This window comes from Pelodiscus sinensis, chromosome 6 (genome assembly GCF_052426305.1).
Source record: "Pelodiscus sinensis isolate ZL-2025 chromosome 6, ASM5242630v1, whole genome shotgun sequence".
Lineage (NCBI taxonomy): Eukaryota > Metazoa > Chordata > Testudines > Trionychidae > Pelodiscus > Pelodiscus sinensis.
The window spans coordinates 105,385,933-105,410,994 of record NC_143057.1 but is presented as its reverse complement, the minus strand read 5'-3'; the positions used below and the strand labels follow the sequence as shown (position 1 = coordinate 105,410,994).

Here is a 25,062-nt window from a genome sequence, read left to right as displayed (position 1 = left end):
CATAATTAATACAACTAGTTTGAATTTCATGATGTAACATTTTAAAATAGTCACAACTGACTTTTTGTATGAAATGGTCCCCTTCAGCCAAAAAACTGTGGCTAGCTCACCAGAAAACTGGAGTCATAAACCCATTTAAAACCCAATAACCCTGAAAGCCTTTGGAGAGAGTTATTTTAGTTCTATAACCTTACATACTGAAGATCTTAACTTACGATTCTTGCAATCATTAAACTTTCAAGATTTATTTCAGTTTCAATTATTATATGCATTGAAAATGTTAAAGAGCAGTTATTTGGTAAATCGTGTAGTTGATACAAATTGTACCAACTACACAATTAGTTGATGAGGGGGCCGCTCTGCAGAGCTGCAGCGCAGGTAGCTCCCGGAGTCTGCTCGAACTGGGACTGAGCAGTCCCAGCTCGCACCGGTTCGGGACCACTGCACCTCTGTGCAGCTCTTACTTTATTTAAGATGCAAAGCCTCAGCAGTCCCAGAGCCAGTGTGAGCTGGGACCCCTCAGTCCCAGTTCACGCTGGCTCCAGGAGCCACCTATGCTACGGTTCTGTATTTTAAATGTAGTAAGAGCCACTGGGCAGCTCTTGGTATATTTAAAATGAAGAGGCAGCAGTCCCAGACTGGTGCGAACCAGGACAGCTTGGTCCTGGATTGCGCCAGGTGCAGCAACCCCTGTTCGCTGCGGCCCAGGCCCAGGCTTTTAAGGCAGTTCACCCCCCCAGCACCAGCTCCTGTCCCCACCACCCCCACTGCCTCTCATATAGAGTCAGCAAGGGGAGAGGAGCGAGTAATTGAGTACTCCATTCAACTACCTGATAATCTTATGCTTATCAGGCAGTCGAGTAGTCAGCTACTCGCTTACATCCCTAACATGAACACATAATACAGAACTATGTAGCACTTTAAAGTGCTACATAGTCCTGTATTTTGCTTCAGCTACACCAGACTAACACGGCTACATTTCTATCACTATATGAACACATAAGACTGCTGGCAGTACAATATACAGCATGTGATGACAATATTACATACTAGCAAACTAGGTTGTAAATCCTTCTCACTAGATTTGCTGTAGAGAATGTTTAAAGAACATTAGGAACATAAACATAAATTGAGTTCCTTACAAACATTTGCTCTTTGCACCTCTGGTATGGATGTGAACTTCACATCCCTGAAATTTTTTCCCAGTACCTGACATAGAACATTAAATATTCTTTATTTTCAAGTAACTCTTTTTGAAAAAAAAAAAAAAAACCAAATTACCAACAAAAACACAGCACATTATTATGGGCCTTCCAAAAAAAATAAGCTTTTTTTTTTTTTTTTTTTTTTTTTTTTTTTTTTAAAGAAAATCACTAGAACAGAGCTACTCAACATTGGAAGCATCAGGGGCCACGATGATACTCCCAGCACATGACGAGGGCTGCAACTTAAGTGGGGTTGCATATACATGCAAATAGATAGGCAAATAGCTTCTTTCACACTGATGGGCATGAATACAAAGATTAAGGCAAGACTACACAACACAGAGGCCCCATTTAAGTCAGTTCTGCTGATATTAATAAAATGCAATATATATCCAATTTCCATCCATATCACAGCACCTTTAATGAGTAATGACAGTCCAGGAATTTAACTATTAAAACGCATAACATAAGACCATTATATTGACTCACCCTTGAGGAGCATGTTCCCAGCGGAGGCTATGTTCTAAGGATCCCACCCGCAGGCTGCATGCTGAGCCCCACATAAACCCAAACCACAATGCGGTCCACAAACAAACAGGCTATGGGCCGTATGCAGCCCACAGGCCACATGTTGAGTAGCCCGGCATCAGGAGGTTTTCCATACCCAATACTCAGGATTGCATACACAAACTTCAAAGGAAATTAATGAATCATTTCCAGTAATTCGATCTAATTTACAGCCAGCAAGGAAAAGACTAAAAATAGTTTTCATGTGAAAGAATCAAAGATCCGTGCCAATTATTGAAAAGATGAGTGTCTAAAGAGCCTTAGAATGTTGTTTTGCAATTATACCACAGCTGATCTTATATAAATATTGTAAACTTTAGTAACACCTCCCCCCCCCCCACACACACAGAGTCACACACCTTGTTCACATGTTTACAGTTGCAAGACTGGGAGTAATTTTATTCAGATTAATAAATAACATGCTCACAAATTTTGCATTGTAGATAGGGCACGATTGGGCACTAAGAGCAAAACTGAAAGTCTATAGTAGTAAAGGCTAAAGATGTGAAGGTTTTGGTTTTTTTAAATTAGTGGTAGTGGTATATAAATGTTGGTTCCAGCATGTTAGAGAGATAAGATGGATCTTTATTGGACCAATTTCTGTTGGCAAGAGACACAAGCTTACAAACAAAACACTATAAACAAACATCTGTGTATAAATGTACGTATAAAAGGGGAAGTCAACATTATCCTTCAGATAACCACTAAGAAACTGGTCCTGCAAACACTGTGGGGAATACCGTGAATATACCCCATTATTTTCAAGAACATATTTGCAGAAGTAAGTTTTACAAAGTAAATTAAGAATTTATCCTCAAAATACTTAATAGGGAATATTAAGTAACCTTAATAATTATTATATCAAAACACATATGTACATATGGGGACTGGACTTGTTGACCTCTCGAGGTCCCTTCCAGTCCTAGTGTTCTATGATTCAAAGGGTAAGCAAAAAAAAACCCCAAAGGCTTTTTTTAAAAACCTTTAAAAACTCAGCTAAGTTTCCTACATGGGTATTTCCCCAGCGTGTGCCAACAGTGAAAGAAAGCAACAAAAAGAAAAAAATTATTGTTTTCACAGAATTCAGAGAACAAAGCAGCACACATTAACATTAATAACAATGCTTAAATGGATATTTTCAGTATAAAAATCACTTTTAGTATTTGTTTTTGTTTATAATTGTTACAAGAAGCATTTGTTTAACTGGGAGAACAAAATAAAATTCAGTTTATCTGACAGCACTTTCTTTGAATATAGTAATTTAGATCCTATTAATGCAAATACTTAGTCATGTACATATGTATTTTGCAGACTTGGGGCCTAAATCAGTTTTCCCTGTTTGAATGGGCTCTTCAGATAATAACTGAAGCCAAAAAAAAAAAAAATCAGAAAATGCATTTCTAAAACCTTAAGAGAACTACAAGAGATGAGTACTTCAAATAAACATTCAAGTTCAAAGTTATTTTCAAGTTCATAAAAACCCACAGAACTCACTCCACCTTTTTTTCAGCTCCCACCTTCTGAAGTCAAACAAAATAAAAATTAAAACCTTAATTCTGCTACTCAAGCTTTCTAAATATCAAAGATGAATTACACAGCAAAGAAACACAGTAATACTATTATTGTGCACATAATATCAGTAATTAAATCTAGTCATGTTTGCAATCAGCAATTTTCTAATACAGACCATTTATATGCAATATCCTTACCCATCTGAAAGCACACATACCACCCTTCCCCCAACTGCTGGTTTATAAAACAAAGAAGCAAGCAAGCATAGCCCAAAGCAGTGTCAACCTTATTACATAATGCCTCCTGCTTTAGAAGTGTTATATTCTTTATAGTACAACAGGGTATTGAGGTAAAATAACTGAAGAGAGCAAATGGTAAATTTACAAATAAGATCAGACAACTGTTTGTAATATGGATATGAGAATACTGTTCTATACAGTATTGAAATCTCATGCAATATTAATAACTGATATGCTTCAAGCAGATCAATTTATATGCCTAGAGCCCTATGCACCAAGGATTCTCTATAACTGTGCTTTTATTTTCCTGTGGTGGGTGCAAAGCCGGGGAGGACAAGTTGAGGACAATTAGGGCATGTCTACACTAGGAAATTATTTCAAAGTAACTTATTTTGAAATAACAGCCAAAATAATTTCAAAGCAGCACAACCACACTACAGTGAAGCCTCAAAATTACTCCAAGGCAAGCTTCCTTAATGTGGACGTGCTACCTTAACTTAGAGCCCCAGAAAGCACTGAGAATAAATGCTCTGAATGACTCTCGGGAGTAGTTATTTTGAAATAGTTGTGTGTGGATGCTCCATTGTTGATATTTTGAAATAAGCTTTATTCCTTGTGGAAAACAGGACTTATTGTTTTGAAATAACGGGCTGCCTATTTCAAAACAACAGACTTGGTACTGGGGACACTCCGCTCGTTGTTTCAAAATAAGAGGAGTTATTTCAAAATAACTCCCTAGTGTAGACCAGGGCTTTGATACTTGACGACAGTAAAAAGCTGTTGCCTTCAAAACCTGCAAATTAACCCTCACAGTAGTTTCTTGATGACCATCCAACACTAAGATTTCAAGTCTTTTTTTAAAAACACACACCAATACATAATAAAGTCTTTCGAGGACTAAAACATTAAAAGCTTCTCTCTTTTTCTAGCCCCAGAGTCATTCTAAAACCTCAAAGGTTAAATTTTCATCTTTTTCACAGCAAGCTTTGAGGCTGCTCCAAAACCTGAAATACAGTAAACTTCCGATAATCCGGGACCTTTAGGACCCAGAGGGTGCCGGATTATCAAATATTCCGGACTATCGGAAGGGGGGGCTATGAGGGGTCTTGGGTGGGGGGGGAATGCCACCCCAGACCCCTCATAGTCCTCTCTTCCAGTAGTCCAGCTCTGCCCCAGGCGTCCCCGATTCAGCCGCTGCTGGTCAGTTTCAGAAGCGGCTGAATCGGGGACGCCTGCAACAGAGCAGCTGGGGTGCTGCCAGGTAGGTCCGGTAGTGCCGCCCCTCGGCGCTGCAAGACCAACCTGGCAGCACTCCAGCTGCTCTGTCCCGGGCGTCCCCAAGAGCAGCTGGGGTGCTGCCGGGTTGGTCCCATAGCCCCGAGGGGCAGCGCTACGGGACCAACCCGGCAGCACCCCAGCTGCTCTGCTCCCAGCTTCCCCGATTCAGCTGCTGGTCAGTTGCAGCAGTGGCTGAATCGGGGAAGCCAGACGCAGAGCAGCTCCAATTGTCTGGCTGTCCGGAGCACTTCCGGGTTCCTGATGGTGCCGGACCATCAGGAATGCCAGAGCATTGGATGCCGGACCAATGGAGTTTTACTGTACCATGAAAAGATTAGTTTGAACAATTTCTCTGAAAAAGGATGCTTGCAATTACCATCCACCTTTGAGCAGCAGAGTCAAAAGGAAGCCCAGATAATACAAAGCAACATAATTTTCTTCTAAATTTCAGTAGACATAAGCAGTATTTCTGCTCTGCTACTTTAACATCAATTATTATTCAAGAGACATTTTATAAGTCCATATTCAACTATTGTTCAACCAAATGGTTCAAACAGATTATTCTGACTGTATACCACAAGTCACAGAATTTCACCCTTGTAGTGTGCCCAGTTACCCAAGTTTTAACTAATACCACCAGATGATTTGTCAAGTGTCGACAAAAGTAAGTTGTGTAGGTTTAAAGCACAATAAAGAATCTCAAACAAACCTTTACAATTGAGAAGTAAACAAAAACATTTACCATTTATATAGTACAGTAAGAACAAACTACAAGTTCCTAAAGGCCAATTTATACTAGTGTAGATGTAGATGCCTCCTAGCAGAGATTCAGGTTGCAATAGTTTATACCCTTTCAAATCAATAAAACAAGCTATACTGGTGATAGCACTTTTCTTGCCAGTGCAGCTGCTTCTATGGTAGGGCATTTGCCAGTAGAGAAATGTCATTTAAAAAAACGCCACCCATATATCCAGTCCTCTAACCAGTATTATTGTACTAGCACAAGTTTATAGTGTACACCTACCATAATACTGAACACAAAATCTAGTAAAAAACCTCCTTTAGTTATCTAACTGGTGGCAGTTTCAGACTCCCTATGACTGGGAATGCAGAGGTACAATGCTTGGTGCTGAAGGTATTAGCATCTGCTGTAAGGGGAAAGGAATCCCGAACTTGAGGATTTCCAGGTAAGAACTGTGCCCTTTCTCTCTTAAAATGCAAAACACAAACAACTTCTCCAAGTGAGACAAGCAGTTCAAATCCCAGTCACACCCAGCACCCCAGTCAGGAAGATTCTTTGGTGGAACCACCTCCTTGGTTTTTGTTGAGAGTGGTGAAAACTTTCTTTCAAGGCAAATTTTACAACAGAAAGGGGGAGGAGTAGGGGGTAGCTATAGTATTCTCACTGCTCCTGTGGGGTGCATTTTATGAATGAGGCCTAATACATGCCTCTACCCATCCTTGAGAAAAACCACATCCAACGCACCAACAGATCCCACCCAACCTTTGGAAAAAAGAGAGAGCTGTCTCTGCTGCACCATTTCCTCTTGACCTCACCTAAGCCAGTGGTTTTCAAACTTTTTTCCTTATGACCCAATTGAAGAAAAGTGTTGATGCCCGCAACCCAACGTAATTTGACTAGAGTGTAGGCTCCAGGGCAGGGCTGAGGATGAAAGCTTTGGAGTGTAGAAGCGGGCTTTGGCTTTGAGGGAGGATCAGGAATGGGGCAGGAGAGACTTGCCGTCAGCGGCTCCCACTTAGGGTACGTCTAGACTACCTGGTTTTGTCGACAGAAGTTTTGTCGACAGTATCTGTCGACAAAACTTCTGTCGACAAAGAGCATCCAGACACATTGAGTTCTGTCGACAAAGCAAACTGCTTTGTCGACAGAACCCTGTAGTCTAGACGCAACCCTACAGGCAATATCACCTTCTGTCGACAGAACTCTGTCGACAGAAGGTGTTATGCCTCGTAAAATGAGGTTTACCAGCGTCGACAAAACTGCTGAGTTCTGTCGATGTTATGTCGACAGAACTCAGCGGTAGTGTAGACGTTGGTATAGTTTTGTCGACAAAAGTCCACTTTTGTCGACAAAACTCAGTAGTCTAGACACACCCTTAGTAATGCAGCAGAGGGGCTAACACAGGCTTCCTGCCTCTCCTGGCACTGCAGACCATGATTTGCTGGAGAAGCAACCTGCAGAAGGTTCCTGGTCTATGGGAGTGTGAAGCAAGTGCTCTTGGGAGAGGCAGTACAGGGAGCTCTGTGCACTCTCTCCCCACCACACCTAGGAGCCGGGCCTGCTGCTGGGTGCACTTCTGGGGTGCAGCACTATCTGTGGTGCCAAAACATTCAGGTAGCCTGCGTTGGCACCCCTGCTGATCACTTGATCACCATGCAGCAACAAGACCCAGTGCCTGACATTCCACGACCCAGTACTAGGTCACAACCCCAAGTTTGAGAACCACTGACCTAGGCAATAGTTCTGCAATGAGAGTAAGAGAGGAGGGTTGGGGGATGCAGACTCTTCAAGAATATTACAGTCCCAAGCCCTAGAGATTCTCCTACCTCAGTTCCTACTCTTAGGAATAATTTTTAGATTAGATCCAGTTCCCCCTGGGGATGCATCAGAATCCCCAGCTAAGTAGACTTCTAGAGATACTGGCTGGTACAGGAGGCTGACATGAAGCAACCCTGGAGCTGCTGCCAAAAGCGTGAATTCTTGCATTTGCCCTGAAATCCAGGCTGAACTACAGTGATCTGTAAGTGCAGGGGTCTGAATTTTCCAAGTGCTCCACAGGGAAGGAGAACAATGAAAAACAAGAGGAAACTGCACAACAGAAACTTACAGGGGTCCTTTTGCGGACAATCTTGGCTCAGGCAGTGAGAGCCTGAAGTTTGGCTGCTGACCTACAAACAGGCAAGCAGAAGAGCAAGTTGAATATTAAATAGACTGTAAGGTCTTTGACTGTTTGTAAAGCACCTAAAAGAAGAGATATCTGAGTCAACTGGCTTCTTTAGTCACTAATGCAACACAAACAATTATAATTAAAACAACAGGAGCAAAAGTATTCCATACACAATTCCATCATTTGGACTGGAATTTTGGACATTTCTTTGCTCATTTTTATTCTCCCATTGTATGACTATCCCCCAGTTCAGACACATTCGACACAGTGCACAGCAAAAACGAATAGCCAAATAGGGAGCATGTACAAAAAGAAAGAGATAAATCAATGCTCCCATATCATTATTTAATGTACCAAATCAAAGGACCTAGTTCTGCCCTGGTACTACTTATTGTTTAATATTTGTATTACAGTAGTACTTAGGAGCCCCAATTATGGAACAGGACTGCAAAAGGAATTGTATTAATACAAAACAAAGATGGTCCACTCCACGCTTAGTTCCACCTAAGTTACATCACCTTAGTTCTAAGCAAGTTTTCAACATCATTTTCATAATTGTATTTCTTTGTAGTTTATTGTACTTAAATACACCTTCTTCATACTTCAAAACACATTCAAGGTCCAAGACTCCAATGTTAATACATAGCATAGAACAGCTGGCCTAATTTATGTTATTTTAAACACTGTTGCATTGCTTTAAGAAATTTCCTGTGCCCTCATTTCTTCCTTCCAACATATGACAGCAACGGTTAACATATGCAAGAAACAATCATAGCTTATTTCAAGGTAGCTTTATTTTTTTAAGAGGAAAGTATATAACAAGATTGTTGAAGGAAAACAAAGACAAATATGCCCCAACACGCTACAGCTACACAGAAAGGAGTGGCTATATTTGCCATGCAAATCAGCATTCCTATTCCAAACTTAATACATAAATAAAAGGTTCTTCAATTCTTGAGGGGATGTAATCTACTATATATTTTAGAGAGTTTGTCTGTTTGATCAAGAAGTCCTCCAAATCCTGTATACAGCTTCCTCTTACCATACTTTAAGGCAGCGTTTCAACTCCAGTTTCTTTACTTACCAAATCCACAGCCATAGAGTCTTGTAGCTCCCTTTGGCTGTGGTTCATCATTTATAGCCAAGGGGAGCCACAGGAAGCAGCAGACTGGGCTACATCACTTCCTGCAGCTCCCTTTAGCTGCAAGCAGCGAGCAGGAGCCAATGGGAGCCATGAGGCTCCATGGCTGCAGAGCCATTAAGTAAACAAACTCAAGCGGCCTTCTAGCAGTTCTCTCAAGCGGCCTTCTAGCAGTTTCTAGCAGTTGGGCAGGGCCCAACACTGCCTTGAAGCAATGTACGGGTTTCATTGTGCCAGGAAAATGGAATGTGCTTGGAATCGGTTTTATGAGAAGCAATTCCAACAGAAAAAAGACAGATTCACCATATCTAGTACAGTCCTCAAAACTGCCATAACTGAGCAAATTTTGAAAGAGACTGAACCAAGATGAGCCAGAAAAATAGGACAAACCTGCAACAGAATTGTTTCTCAATAATCCTTGCCAGACGATGTTGTGAAGACCAGAACTTTAACAGGGCTCAAGAAAGACCTAGATAAATTCAGGGGGGTTAGGTCTATCAATACTTATTAGCCAGGATGGGTAGGAATGATGTCCCTAGCCTCTGTTTGTCAGAGGCTGGAACTGGATGACAGTAGAGGGATCACTTGATTACCTGTTCTGTTCACTCTGGGGCATCTGGCATTGGCCACAATTGGAAGACAGGAAGACAAAGGCTAGATGGACCTTTGATCTTATGTAACCTTCCAGAAAAAGTATAAAATGGAGAAATGTGGACTAGTGCTCTGTTTTGGCACAGCTAACAGTTTGAAAATTAGAAGATAATGTTATTGGAAACCCAACTGACTATAGCCCCTTTTTTTTGTTAAAACACAGCAAATGATAAGAGTGTATAAAGATGAAAAAAAATACATTTCCTGGAATTCCTACTTTTAAAAAATTCCAAACAATTAAATGGACAAATTTTAACAATCACTTTTTTTAAGAAATCTGAAATCAATCTCCTAGTACAAATACAAATGATACAATAGTGAAAAAACCTATGTATCTAAACAGATCATCTACTGAGTCATCTGTATGAAAACCTAATCCAGTTGCATCAACCTTGCAATACTTTAAGTCTACATCACAGATTCAGAATAAAAGACTACCATTTCATTAACTTGACCCCACATCAAAAAAACAAGAACTATCTATTGAGCCACTGGTTTATTTTTAATGGGAAATTTCACAGTCTTGTTTTTATACAAATCCTGTTAAAGTGTATGAAACAATATTATATTAGTCATCTCTGCAATAAGACAAGTTAATGTTCTAACAGGACTATTACTGACTGATTTACAGAGTCATAATCTAGAAGTGTATACAGAGATTTACATATTCAGATACCTTTGTGCATCAGTAAGGCTGTCTTATAAGAAATGCAAACCATACACTGTCTGAAAACAGATCTCACTTTATTGCAGCAGTTCTCATTTTACAACAGACCCTCTACAAATATGCAGAACCCTTAGTTTCTGCTTTAAAGTCACCATAGCTCCTCTATGATAATAAATATGCAAGTTCATTCCTGGGTATATTTACACGGCTCTTGCAAAGAGAAGGTAAAACCTAGAGAAGATAAACACCCAAATGTTTGGTCACAGTTCCACACCATTTGAAGAGGGTAGCAGTACAGCTTCCTTGTGCTCTGCACCGCCTGGGGGGACCAGAGGAAATCTCTCCTTTTCCTTGTGCATCAGCAAAGAGACAACATACACTATTTTGTAAGAGCCAGACTGTCTAGTTCAGGTCACTATATCAGATTAAAGATACTGTTAAAAACTGGAGATAATGCAATGCAGATTTATCAAAGGTGACTCATCTAAGACGATGAAAAGATTAAATGGTGATAAGGAAGGATTTACAAAAGACCCATGTAACCAACAAGAAACAAGCAGAGCCAGGTAACTCAAATAATCTGATCTCTGTATGAAACCTATACTCCCTCAATAGTTGCATTTCTAGCTAAATAATCAGAGGTAGCTGAATCTGGTTTATCATGGTCTTCACCAACCATGACTGTAGTCAATAATATTCAGACTGTGAAATTTCATAGACTTGCCCTTTACATTTACTGCTGCCTTTCCCCACCATCTCACTTGTTCTTGGTTTATGCTAGGCCTTGATCCTGAAGATACTTATACACATACTTAACTTTCCTACTGTGAGCAGTCCCATTGAAATTCAGGGTGGTAAAGATAAGCACATGCATATCCTGTTTGCAGAATAATGGCTTATACTGTAAGATCCTTGGGGCAGATATTGTCTTAATCTTCCTTTGAAAAAACATGCACACCTGCGGTCCAGCATAAATTATAACAACACTGGAGACTGGTTCAATTAGATTGGTTAAATCTGGACAAAAATGACTGAGTGTGACAGGACTTAACATTTCACCTACCTCCGAGGTACTAAACCATCAAAATCTGAGGTTCTGTTCAAGATCATTCAGTAGGCCAGCACAGCTGTAAGATTTGAAGAGTAGGGATGTAAAACCCCTTTTAATTAGTTAACCCGTTAAACGTGAAGTTTAACCAGTTAACAGATTAAATGGGGCAGGCAGGGAGACCCCCAACTTGCTGCTGGACTGGAGTGCCACCGCCCACAGTGGGCCCTGCAGGGCTGGAGCAGACTCCTGCCTATAGTGAGTGGAGCTCCAGTTCCCACTAGGGATGTAATAGTGTAGTCGATTCACTGATTAACCAATAAGCAAACGTTTATAGGTTAATACTATAGACTACACACATTCCCCTACTCCCCATAGGTAAATTTTTTAGCAGGCTAGCCAGCAGCCCAGCTCATTCCCAGATTGCGTCAAGTCCAGGATCTACCAATGCTGCAGCTCTGGATTTAAAGTGTATTAGGAGTAGGGTGGGCAGCCAGTATGGCTCACTTCTTACTAGTGCTGAGTCTGGGAGCTCAGACCCCTCCCCTGTACAGGAGCTGCTGCCATCCCTCACTACTGCCTCTGTAGCAGAGGCAGCAGCACAGAGCGACAGGCAGACAGGGTGCAAGGGGAGCTGGTTTTTAAACTAGCTCCCCTCGTGGATCAGCTCTTGCCTGGCACCATGCACTGCTACCTCTGTATCAGAGGCAACAGCGCAGAGGGGCAGGGGACTCCTTGGGAGTGGGGCCGGAGTGCACTGGCTGCTGTCCTCACCCTTGAGGACTATAGAATAGTTGAGTAACCAATAAGAATTCATGAGGTTAATCAACTATTCAATTAACCAATATTTAACATCCCTAGTTCCCACCAGGTAAATGTAACTGGTATGCTGTTAAGGGGGAGGTTTACAGATTAACCAGTTAACCATTGACAGCTCTATTTGAGAGAACAACAACAAGAATTTAAATAAGGTATTATTTTACAGAAAGGGCAAAGAGGAAGAAGAGACTTCCAACTGGGATGACAGACCCAATCAAGATTCCTTTACTTAAAATTGGTAACATTAGGCAGTTTTGTGTTTGATAATACCCAGCCTACCTTCAGTGGCAGTCAGGACGTATCCAATTCCGTTAGTCTAAGACACTGTTTTTTTAAATACTCTGGTACCAAAAACTAAGTGTTTTTAAATCTGAAAATCTCTGTAAAAAGAGTGGGAATGATAATTCTTTGCATAAAGGCTGATAGATCAAGTGCCAAAAGAAGCTAAGATAATTACTACTATTTCTCCATCATGGGTCCAATCCTGTTTACTATGAAGTTAACAAGCTTCAGCAGAAAGGGGATCAAGCCCTATATATTACTATAGCTTGTAAATCCTTTCAGACAGAGGAGAGGGAGTGAGCATATATAGTACGATATTGTTGGTTCTGAGTCAAATTAACTTACACTTGAAGAATATTAAGTCACAATATTATAACTTTCTATTTCTTCTAAGCCACTTCAAATGTTATGAAATACATAATTTTGTGTTACATATGACAACCTGGAGAAATGGGCTGAAATAAATAAGATGGCATTCAATGAGGACAAAAGGAAAGTTAAGTATTACAATCAGAAAGGAATAATCAATTGCACAAAGGAAAGGAATAAATAATTGCACAAATAGAAAATGAGAGATGTATTAGCAGGTGTATTGTAAACAGGACAAGAGAACCGATTCTACTTATTACTGCTAATAGTGTGTCCAGTTCTGGGTACCATTTTTTCTGGAAAGACATGGACAAATGGAAGAAAGTCTAGAAGTGATCAACAAAATGCTTACATATATCGAAAAAACAATCTACAAGGAAAGAGGGAAAAATTGGTTTGTTTAGTTTGGAGAGGAGAAAATTGCAGGGAACATAACTGTCTACAAATACATAAAAAATTGTTATAAAGAGGAAGATCATAAACTGTCTTCCTTAGCCACAGAGGACAGGACAAGCAGTAATGGGCTTAAATGGCAGCAAAGAAGATTTAGATTAGACATTAAGAAAAACTTCTTAACTGTCAGGATAGGTAATCACTGGAACAAATTACCTAGGGTGGTTGTGAGATCTCTGTCACTGGAATTTTTTAAGAACAGGTTAGACAAACATCTGTCAGGGATAGTCTAGATAACACTTAACCCTGCCTCCATTCAGGGGACCAGACTAGAGGACCTATCAAAGTCCCTTCTAATCCTAAAATTCTATGATTTTCCAAACACTGAGAGTTTAAAATTAATATGGGCACAAAGTCCCTGGCACAGATCTAGGACAGTGTATAGTCCTTTACTGATAAAAACATAAACAATCCAACCTTTAAGAACCAGTCACGTTGCATCTGTATGTCTAAGAATTCCCCACCTAATGACTACTAATTGAACTAAATTATTCATACATATTCCAAATCTCCTCAGAAACCTCCTCTATCCTCATCAAATACTCAATACGCTCCTTACTCAGTATTTTGTTTACATGCTGTTTTCAAGAATTTAAGAAACATGGAAACAATCTATCAGATGCAGTCTCGAGTAAGGAATAAACGTTGGCAAAACACAAGTCCATGCAACTGGCTGAGCTTGCCAGCAGCAGCATACAGAGATGGAGGGGCTGACAGCAGGAGGCGTTTCAAGTCGCTCCTTTACAATGGACAGCCAACATGTTTTTCCCCTCTAATGCCGATGATTGTAGAGTTCTGTGATAACGGTTTGTCATTCGGGAAGGAAAGGGGCAGAATTCCTGCAGCAGACTCATCCCCCGCCCGCGGAGCCCACCCCCGCGTGGGACCGAACAGCCGCCCAGAAGAGCCAGGAGCTCATTCCCCACATTTCCACCCACGCTGACCCGCTTGGAAACCGCAGCGCCCGCCAGCGCGGAATCCCCCTTCCCCGCGTGTGAGCGCAGCCGCTGGCCCGCGACAGGGCAGGGGAGCAGCCTCCGGCGCCGGCTCCAGACCCCGCTGGCAGCGCAGTGACCTAACCGGGCTGACACGCTCGCTCCCCGGAGAACGGGAGGGACGGCGTATGCCCGGGGTGGCCCGGAGCCCTTCCCCGCCGGGTGCCGGGCCCCTCCCTCTCCGCGTGTCCCCCCCAGCAGCGGTGGGTAACGGGACGCGCCGGCAGGGGCTCGGCGCTTTACCCGCACGGCTGCAGGGACGGGTCCGGGGGAAAGCCCTGCTCCACCCCCGCCCGGCAGGGCCCCGCCGCCGCCACTCACCCGCTAGCGCCTCGTCCGCAGCCTGGCCCCGCGGCCGGCGAGCCCCGAGCAGCCGCTACGCCGGCCACTCCATGGCATAGCGCAGCGGGCCCAGCTCGGGCTGCAGCTGCTGCTCCCGCCGGCTCTGCGCTGCGCTGCGCAGCCGGGGCAGGAAGGCGGGGAGGGGACTGCGGGGGCAGGCGTCTCCCAGGGAGAGACGGGGGAGGCGAGCGGAGCCTGCGCGTTGCAGCGGCGGCGGTGCTGCTGGCCTTGGCACGGCAGGAGCGGGGTCGCGCCCCGGGCTCTGCCCACCGGCAGGGGCGGGGAAGCAGGGGGCGGGCCGGGGTTTCGATAGCGGCTGGCCCGTGACACCCAGCCACTTCTACCGCCCGGGGCCAGGCTGTGCCGCAGAGCGGCAGCCAGATGTCACTACCCCGGGGCTCACTGCCTCCTGCCCTCGGTCCCCGCCGAGTCTGGCGCTCCCAGCACTGGTGTGGGGGAGGCGGGAGCGAGTGTCACCAAAACAGCAGGAGGGGTGAGGGCTTGTCTGATCGTCACTGCACGACTTTCTCCTGCCGCCCTCTGTCTTGGGGGCCCTGATCCTGCCCTGTAGAAATGATTAGTCGCTTTCCAAATAAGCGAGTTAGTCTCCTGGGGCACCTTGGAGACTAACCGAAATGGATAGAATCATGAGCTGCTAAGGTGCCATAGGACGACTACTTGTTTTTGAAGTTACAGACCTACGGGGCAATCTCTCTGAGGTTGTTTACTCCTTTTCCAGTTAGCTGAGTGAAAAGTAAAAAGTAACCAATCAACAACGAAGATTTTTATTACCAGTGCAGTGGATTGCTCTCTGGATTGCTGCACCAATGCAGACCTAATTGCAGGATGTTGTCCAAGTCTTTCTATTAGAAAGGTGCATTCCCTCATGTTCCTTTACTACATCATCGTTGTGCACAGGTTTTACTGTGATAACGAATAACTCATTCACGTTTCAGAGAAATGTGTATTTTGTATTAACTATGATGATTTAAATACAATTTTTCTGCAGCTGGAAGGCCAGGCTTATCTCCCTCATCCTGACTGCAGCAAACACACACCATTTTTTTCATCCTGGCCTGTCTTGCTTCCTCTCCTTCCCATCATAACAGAGCAGGGCTGCTACAGTTACAGCTAAACTTGTTTTCCTATTGTGGATTTTACCTTTAGGGCATTTATTTTACTTGTTGCATTATCTCTAGTTTCCCAGTAATCAAAGGGTTTGCAGTCTTTATAGGGCTGAAAGTTTTGCAAAGCCTTTCTAAACATCATGCAGAAGTGTAGGGGGTAATCTAAGTTCTGTAATTTACCTTAATAGCAGCAGGGTCAAACCGGTGGGTATTAGCAGTTTGAACAGACAGTGAAGAGGATTCAGATCACAGGGATAATAAGCTAGCTAACTTTTTTTTATTGGTTATTACTTATAACTTCTCTATTGGCTAGGTCAGAGAAAACTTTTCAGTGGGTGCAGAAGCATTTTCCTTAATGATAATTTCCTGGAGCCATTTAGTCTTGCCTTTAAAGTCAATTTATTTATGGCAGGGCAAAGAAACGGATGCCTTTATGGTGTGGACCTTTTCCTCTTAGCATTGTTTCCCATTTCCGTAGTTCTATTTGGCAATCACTTTCCAATATTTAATGAAGAACTCAAGAGAAATGGTGTGCTGAAAAGTAATAGTTTGTATACTCCGTGCTTTGTACCTTTGATAGAGTACAGAGTTTTGCCAAATTGATATGGACATTTTTTTAAAATTGCAACATCTATTAGTTGATACCAGCACCATGACACTGTGCAATATAAGTAAACTTTGTCTGTTAAATGTGACAGGCAAGTCTTTTTTAAATAACTTTATAATCCCTATAAAATATGATTCTTTTAAACAGGGGTGGGAAAGCCTTATGCAGACTCTTGGCTTGCCTGGATGCAGCTGCCCCTCCAGCATTGTGGAGCCTTCATTATCACTCTAGCCCCCACTACACCTGCCCAACTGATTTTCCTGTGGGTCAGCGGCCTCCAATCCAAAAAAGATTCCCACCCCTGTTTTAAAAGTTGTATTAATAATACAGTTAGTTAACTATAAGACAGCTTGAGACCTAAATGCCTGCTTTGAAGTCCATTGTAAAACTCACATTGACAGCAATGGAAGCAGGAATAGGCACTAGGGCTACGTCCACAGAACAGCGTTATTCTGGAATAACTAACGTTATTCCAAGATAACAAAGAGCATGTCTACACTGCAAGTCATTATTCTGAAAAAATGTTGAGCTGGAGGACTTCTTCTCCGGCTCTTGTAACCCTCATTTTACAAGGAGTAAGAAAAGTAGAAGGTAGAGTGCTCTTCCTTCGACTTCCTGCTGTGTAGACAATACCAAAAAGCCGAATTAAGCAATTTGATTTCAGCTATGGAATTAACATAGCTCAAATTGCGTAGCTTCATTCGACTTTAGCCCTGCTGTATAGACATACCCTAGAACACTGTTTCCCAATTATATTTGGCCACAGAACCCTTTAAAAAAAAACGCTGGGGGAAGCTGGTCAACCAAAACAAAACAAAACATAAAAAGTGCTGGCCCACCCCTAAGACCACAGTGGCCAGTGGCCCTTTGAAAATGGTGGCCCTGGGCAACCGCCCAGCTCTCCTGCCCCTAAGATGGGCTCTGGGGTGGGGGAGGGAGGAAATGAGCGGGTTCTTACGGAACCCTTACTTTCACTTAGTAGAACCCCGGGGTTCCGTGGAGCACTATTTAGGAAATACTGTTCTAGAAGACTTACCCAGTGTTGCCTGGGCCCAACCTGGGACCAGAGGGGAGGGGCTCACCCCAGGGATGGGATTGTAGAGGGGCAGCTGGGGGCTGCACAGGGCTCCTGGGGGTAAGGGAACATTCAAGCCTCCCAGGGCAGGGAAGGGGGAGCAGTGCAGGCTGGCCACGGCCACACTGCATGGCCCAGTGCTGCTGGGAGTGTGTGGGTTGTGGGTGGCTCCTATGGTGCGAGACGGGGCTGCTCTGCCTGGCCCTGGCTGTGCTCCCTGGGTGGGTAATGGTAGTGGGGTTTCCCACCCTCAAGTTCAGGCCTGGGGCTAGAGGTTTGGGGCTGAAGGGCTACATACCTGGGCCAGTGGAAGGCAAAATGGCAAACTCTGTCTCCAGCTGGTCACTTCCTTGGTGGTGTGGTGGCCACCCGTGGTCACTCTGCAGTATAGCTGTCTCCTAAGTTTGCTGTCCCTCCGCTCAGGCCCCTCCCTTTCTATGTTATGGAAAACAGTCAAATTTTATTCACTTTTTGTAGCACAACCAAACCCTGCCCTTTGTTTAAGTTAGGATAAGAGGAAGCTGTATACAAAATTTGGTGGTCCTAGCTCTTGTAGTTTAAGAAGAGTCCTTGAACTTTTGACTCAAAGACAGATAGACACACAGATCTGTAGAATATATAGAGATTATTCTTGCAAGAATAAGTTTTTAAATACATTGGGTAGTGGATATATTTGATGCATTCGCAAAGCAGCAACTTTTGCCTATAAAAAAATCTCACTGGAAATATCTGTATGTTTCCAAACTGATGTGTGTTCCATCATTAGGGACCCAATCCTGAAAATCCCAGGGATGTGCTGACAATAAAGTATAAGGGAGTCCCTACAAAATTTTCTATTCTCCTTTTCCTATGATAAAAATCTTGAGTACAATTTAAGAGGAGCACAGGCTTACAGAGAAAAGAAATGAAGAACTAAACATCTGTATCCTCTTTAATTTAAACAAATTATACAAATGCATTGTACATTCTCACAAACGTAAAAAAAGAGAATGATAAACCACCTGGCAAAAAGTTAAATATACTGCACATGCTGAAAATGTTTATACTTATATTCCATTCCTGAAACATATACTTATGGGCTGTGTCTACACTGGCACCCTTTTCCGTAAAAGGGATGCTAATGAGACACTTCGGAATTGCAAATTCCGCGGGGGATTTAAATATCCCCCGCGGCATTTGCATGAACATGGCTGCCGCTTTCTTCCGGCTCGGGGTTTTGCTGGAGAAAAGCGCCAGTCTAGACGGGATCTTGTGGAAAATAAGCCCTTTTCCGGAAGATCCCTTATTCCTACTTTCAAGGAATAAGGGATCTTGCAGAAAAGGGCTTATTTTCCGCAAGATCCCGTCTAGACTGGCGCCTTTCTCCGGCAAAACCCCGAGCCGGAAAAAAGCGGCAGCCATGTTCATGCAAATGCCGCGGGGGATATTTAAATCCCCCACGGAATTTGCAATTCCGAAGTGTCTCATTAGCATCCCTTTTACGAAAAAGGGTGCCAGTGTAGACACAGCCATGTTCTCCTGAATTAGTAGGAGAAATTAATTGAAGTCTCATTGGCTTAAGTGGAGCCAGGATTTCACCCATTGAGGATACTGAGAATTCAGCAGATGGATTGTGCTCCCTGTAGGGCAGGCAACACAACATCTATCTTTAACACTCATGCTGCAAACTTTATCCAGTTAACAGCTCCTGCAATGTTAATTAGCTATTTGCATGATTAAATGCTCTAGGAGGGAGCCTTTTCTATTACAATATTCTGCATGATGTACACTAACTCAGCACATTGCAGAATAGAGTCCTATATTACATTATTAGTGCAGTAGCCAGAGGGATTACTCACGCGGTTAAAGTTAAGGACATGTTTAAATGCCATGCTGGATCAGATAGCTCAGAGACTTACAGCACTACAGTAGACAAATCCAGCAAGTCAGTGAACAAGATACGGAAGAGGTCTTGAAAGAAACCAGCACAACTAAGTATAAATCTCTCAATAAAGGATAAAAGACAAAAGCAAATGGTATCAGTCTTATTAACTGTGGACTGGTTAGTGGAATTTAAACCTGATTTATGGATGTAAAATTAAACTGATTTACTTTAGTGTGCACAATAGTAGAAAGAATTTGGGGACTTGAATTAGATTACACTTGCATAAATCTTGTTATATAACTATTTTAAATCCCTCCATTGGCTCCCTTGTTTCACCACATCCAGTTCAAGCCTCTTGCCCGGAACAATAAGACTCTTCACAACTCTGCCCTTCTTCACTTATTTGTTCTTGTCTTCTATAGCAGGGGTGGCCAACCTGTGGTTCTTTGCTCAGAGAAATGCAGCTCTTATGAGGGTTACCGTATGTCCATTTTTCCCCATTTTTCCCCAGACATGTCCTCGTTTTCCCATGTTAAATTGCCGTCTGGCTTTTCTAAAAACATGCCTGTGATTTGGGGAGTTGGCAGCAGCACCTGCCTTTAAGGAAATGTTCAATTGTCTTTCAGACCCGCAAGCCTGGACAGGTTCACAGCTGCTTTGCGCACGTGCCCCAGCAGCTGGAGGGAGAAGTGTATGGCGGCTCTGGTGAGGGCAGAGGGAAGGGGCATTGGGTTAGAGTGAGGAGAGGGGGTCTGAAGCTGCCTGGCTCTAGGGAGGGGAGGGGGATTGGGTTAGAGCAGGGAGGCTGGGGGTGCTTTAGGGTTATAGATACATAAAAATAAATATAATACGTGGCTCTTTGCACTACTATCCAGTTGGCTCTTCATTTCTAATTGGTTGGTCACTCCTGTTCTATAGTGTTACCGCCACCTCCTTCATCCTATCAGTAATATCAGCCTGGTCTGTCCAGCTTCTCACACAAATACCTCAATGTGTTCATCAGTCCTTGCTTTTCCTCTTCCTTGAACTCTTGAACGAATAGGTAAGGCTACTGCCCCCCATTCTTCAAGTGTCTGCTCAAGACAACCCTCTGCTGCCATGCATACGAGACATCAGACAGTCAGGAGTAGCCAGAGTTGGGGAGGCAAGGGGATAAGAAACGCTTACTATATGATTTTTTTAAAAGCTTGATAGGTTCTCACCCTTTATGTTACTTCTTAGTCCTTGATGCTGCTCTCTAATGTGCTAGAATGGACTACTGGACCCACCTAGAGCTTCAATAACTTCAGTGGGACTCCAGCAGTTCACCCGGGGCAACAGTGGGAGGATGCAGCCCTTAGATTGTAATCTCTTCTCTTGGGAACTAGGGCCATGTCTTCATCTGTATATGCATAGTGCGTGGCACAACAGGACCCCAATTCTAGCTGGGACATCTGGGTGCTATAAATATAATCATATTGACTTCCTGAGAAGCTAGCCTTACTAAAAGTGGATCTGGTTCTGTTCCCTTGGGGACGGAGGAAACACTCACTTATATGAAAGAGGCCTTGTGCCCAGAAAGTATAACTTTTCAACTATCATTTTTGGGTTGTGTCTCACAAATGGATTTGATTAACTACAATTCTTTTAAAGTGTAAGAAAGGGATTATATTTACTGTGAAGATACACGTCATATCCATTTAAATATTGATAGAAAATAAATGCATTCACGTTTAAAAGCAAAGCTGAAAAACATTTTCATACAGACAAACAGATATTTGTCTCCAGCCCACGTGGCTCCCAGCCACACACTACAGCTGGCTCCTGGCTCCCAACCCCACTACAGCAGCCCTTTCTGTAGGGTGCCCAAGCCTGCCACAGATGGGTTGCTACAGATGAGACCAATGCCTGTTCACAGCAAGATCCCAGGAGGTGCTCGATCCTTACTGCTCCCCTGGCCCTGCCCCCATTCTACCCCTTCTCCACAAATCCCACACCACCTCTTCCCTGCCCCGTTCCTCCCCCCAGCACCTCCTGCACAGTGCTGATCAGCTGATCACCAGCTGGCAGGCGGTGGTGGGAGAGAGAGGAGGAGCTGATCGGTGAGGCTGTTGTGGGTGCTGAACACTCACTATTTTTTCTCCATGGATGACCCAGTCTTGGCAAACTCAGAATTAGTACCTATTAAGGGCCCATCCCTAGGGGGAAGGGGATAATTATAGGATCAAGGCCTTTGGGCAGAGACCTACTTTCTGTATGTTTCTATGAAATACAAGCACAGTTGTGGGCACTATTAAACAAAGACTTTACCCCTACACTGCTAACACTTAGGCTACGTCTACACTACGAGTTCTTGGCCAAAACAATGCTAATGAGGGACTCATTTGCATGGGTCACAATCTCATTTGCATATTTTCTGCTGATCCGTTTTTGTGTTGGGGTTTTTGCACAAAAACAAGCAGTGTGGATGTTTTCTTTTTGCACAAAAACCCCTTTTTATGCAAGATTGGTATACCTCCTTTTTTGGGTATACTCTGGGTTGCAACCCAGGAAACTTCTAGCGGCTGCCTTGTACTGCCCTACTCTACTCCCCTTTATTGTCTCTCGTTCCACGGGCCACTTCCCCTGTGACCGTTTGTACCCTTCTGACCCTTGTAGCAAGGCCAGCATCCTGGCAGGTATCAAGCTGGAGCCTCCCTCTCTAGCCCCTCCCCCTCCCCAGCACTGCTCTCCTGAAGTTGCTTCTCCAGGAGCAGGTCCTGCACCTTGCCTGGTCAGGGCATAACTGTCTCTCTGCTGGGCAGCTCCTTATACACAGGGCTGCCTGTGCAAACTGCTTCCTGTTTGGCTATTGAAAAGCCTCTCAGTTGGCCAGGGCTCTGCACAGGCTTCCTGCAGCCTGCATTAACCCCTTCTGGCCAGTGTGGGGCAGCTACCCCACCACAGACCCACATAATCATAGTGCCTGAGCACCTCACAATCTTCCTTGTATTTATCCTCACAACACACTGGGCAGATAGCGCAGAGCTATTATTCCCCTTGTACAGATGGGGAACTGAGGTGCAGAGAGGCTAAGGGCCAACTTTTTAAAGGGATATAGGCACCTAAGTTCCAAATGAATGGGAGTTAGGTGCCTAAATACTTTTTATCCCATAGGATACATCTACATAGCAACCATAGGCGGCGAGTTATATGGGCTCATGGTGCCCATGGTCCAGGAATATTCAGAGCCAGGGGCCCTGCTCCACCAATATTTGGAGATGGGTCTCTCCCCTGGCCCTGCCTGGAGTGGGCCCTGGCCCCCACCTGCTGCCTGCCTCTCCCCCCCCCCCCCCCGAGCATCCTCCCCCCTGACCCCAGAGCATCCCTCCCAGCCCTGGAGCGTCCCTGCTGGAATGAAAGCTGTGCATGCGCAGCGTGCTGAAATGCCGCGCAATAGCTGAGAAGAGAGATGCCCGGGCATGGAATGACATCACGGCCCGGGATTTTAAAACCGCACGGTCCAGAATTACTCCGCACGACCCAGCTCCAGGCCCAGCAAGTGGTCTGGAGTCCCGGAACCATCTGGGGCCCAATCACAGACTCCAGTGCTGCAAACTGGAAGGAAGAAGGTGGGGAGGGGCTGGGCTGAGGTAGGCTGGGGAGGGTGAAAAATAGGGGGAAGGGGTGGGAGAGGAAGGGGCTTGTGCTGAGGGAAGGGGGGCAGGTCAGGAGAAGAAAGGGGAAAGTACCAAGGGACAGGGTGGAGGAGAGACAAATGCCAGGCGGCCAAGTGGAGACTGAGGAAAAGGGCAGGAGGGGAGGTGTCAGTGGGAGGGGGGACAGGGTGATGCTGGGAGAGGAGAGGGTAAGTGCATTGGGGGCTAGAGGGGGAGGGGGAGGTGCTGGGAGAAAGCTTGAAAGAAGGGATGGGCATGAGGAAGGCATAGATGGAGCAAGTCATCTGTGAGGGCACAGGGGCATGAGAGGAACGGGGGGGCAGAGGTTGGTGAGGGGGTGGGCATCAGGGAAAAAGAGGGCAAAGGGGGCAGGGGCAGTGAGAGAAGGGGGGCACCAGAAGGGTGCAGGGGCAAGGAAAGGTGAAGGTGCCAGGGGATTCTGGGGGTGAAGCAGAAGGGCAGACACCTGCAGGGGAGGGACCAGCACCAGAGGAGAGAGGCAGGGCAGGTGTGTAGAGGAAGGTTTTAGGAGAGGGGATGAGGAGGGGTAGCTCACATGATCAGAGTGGGGCTACTGGGGGAGTGGGCACAGGGGGGAGAGAAGGGCTGGTGGAGGGGGTCAGGTGTCAGGAGGGTTGAGGGCAGTGAGAAGGGCAGGAGTCCGAGTCAGGACAGCAGAGGAGGGTGAAGGGTTGGGGGGCAGCAGGCACCAAGGGAGCTGATGGAGCAAGGAGAAGAGACATGGTAGCAGAGGGAAAGGATAGAGGTTTATAAGATATTTACTAATAACTTGGGTGCCACAGTGGCACATCCAAACAAGCTACGTGAACTCAGTACTGGTGCACAACACAAAATTCATTCTGCTCATGGGAGGAAACTCTTAGAAGGAACACTTCCCCCAGCCTCTTCACCTCCCGAGTTAATGTCACACACATTGGGTTAATGCAGTTGCAGGATAGTTGCATGAGGGGGTTTTGGTGGGGGCCAAACTAATCCCTATTGGTAGGAGGATGGCGGGAAAAGTCCTTAGAGAGGGGACTTTACTTCTGGTCATGTATCCATCAGAGAAAACATTAAGAACATTCCCACTTTGTCACAACAGGTACAACAAAATATAATATAATATAATATATTTGATGCACAATGGAATCCACAATGGTTTGTTTCATATTCAAAAGAGTATTAATAACGTTGATATTCTTAGTTAAATATTTTTTTTCTTACGATAGTGATATTGTGCAATAAAGGGAAACTGTTAAACGCTTAGGCTGTGTCTACACTGGCGTGATCTCGCACAAAAGCGACCGCTCTTGCGCAAAAACTTGCTGCCTATCTACACTGGCCACGTGTTCTGGTGCAAGTAAACTGATGTTCTAATGTATAAAATCAGGGTTTCTTGCATGAGAAGTCTGACGCTCCCGCTCAGGAATAAGCCCGCTTGCACAAGAGCTCTTCCAGAAGAGGCCAGTGTAGACAAGCAACATGAATTTCTTGCGCAAGGAAGCCCTATGGTTAAAATGGCCATCAGAGCTTTCTTGCACAAGAGAGTTTATTCCTGTGTAGCTCATGCCAGTGTAGACACTCCCTTCTGGAAGAGTTTTTGCAGAAGAACTCTTCCACAAAAGAGTTTTGTGCGTGAAAACGTGCCAGTGGAGACATAGCCTTATGGTTTTCAGTCTGTTTTTACATTATTTAATAAAATATATATCGGCTTACAGGGCAAGTGGGCGGGCGTGGGGGGGGAGGGGAGGACTAGACCCATTCTGGGCACCACCAAAAATTATACAAACCTGCCGCCCCTGATAGCAACATTTTCAAAATAACTTAGTCTGCGTCTCCACAGCAGGCAGTTATTTTGAAAGCATGTCAAAATACTGTCAAGCTGGAGAACTTCTTACTCCGACTCCTGTAACTCTCATTGTACGAGGAGTAAGGAAAGTCGGGGAAGAGTGCTCTCTTTCCAAATAAGTTCTGTGTAGATGCTTCCAATTTTGAAATAAGCTATTTTAAAATAAGGTACGCATTTGACGTAGCTCAATTTGCATAGCTTATTTTGAGTTAAGCCCTGCTGTTTAGACACACCCTTAGTGACTTAGCCCTGGTCCACACTAGGGAGTTATTTTGAAATAACCCCCCTTTATTTAGTAAATGGAGCATCCACACTACCAAGCCTATTATTTCAAAATCTGTACTCCTGCTTTTCTCAGGGAATAAGCTTATTTAGAAATAGTTATTTTGGGAGTTATTATTCCAAAATAAGTTATTTCAAAATAA

General features: G+C 44.2%; 1 protein-coding gene across 2 annotated transcripts in view; it reads right to left on the bottom strand.

The window, feature by feature from the left end:
• Positions 1–14,637, bottom strand: part of LIFR (LIF receptor subunit alpha) — an 87,404-nt gene extending 72,767 nt beyond the window's left edge. For both annotated transcript variants that reach the window (XM_075932518.2, XM_075932516.2), the window contains exon 1: positions 14,457–14,637. The gene's annotated coding sequence lies outside the window, so the exon portion shown is untranslated. The remainder of the gene's footprint in view (positions 1–14,456) is intronic.
• Between the last annotated feature and the right edge of the window lie 10,425 nt (positions 14,638–25,062).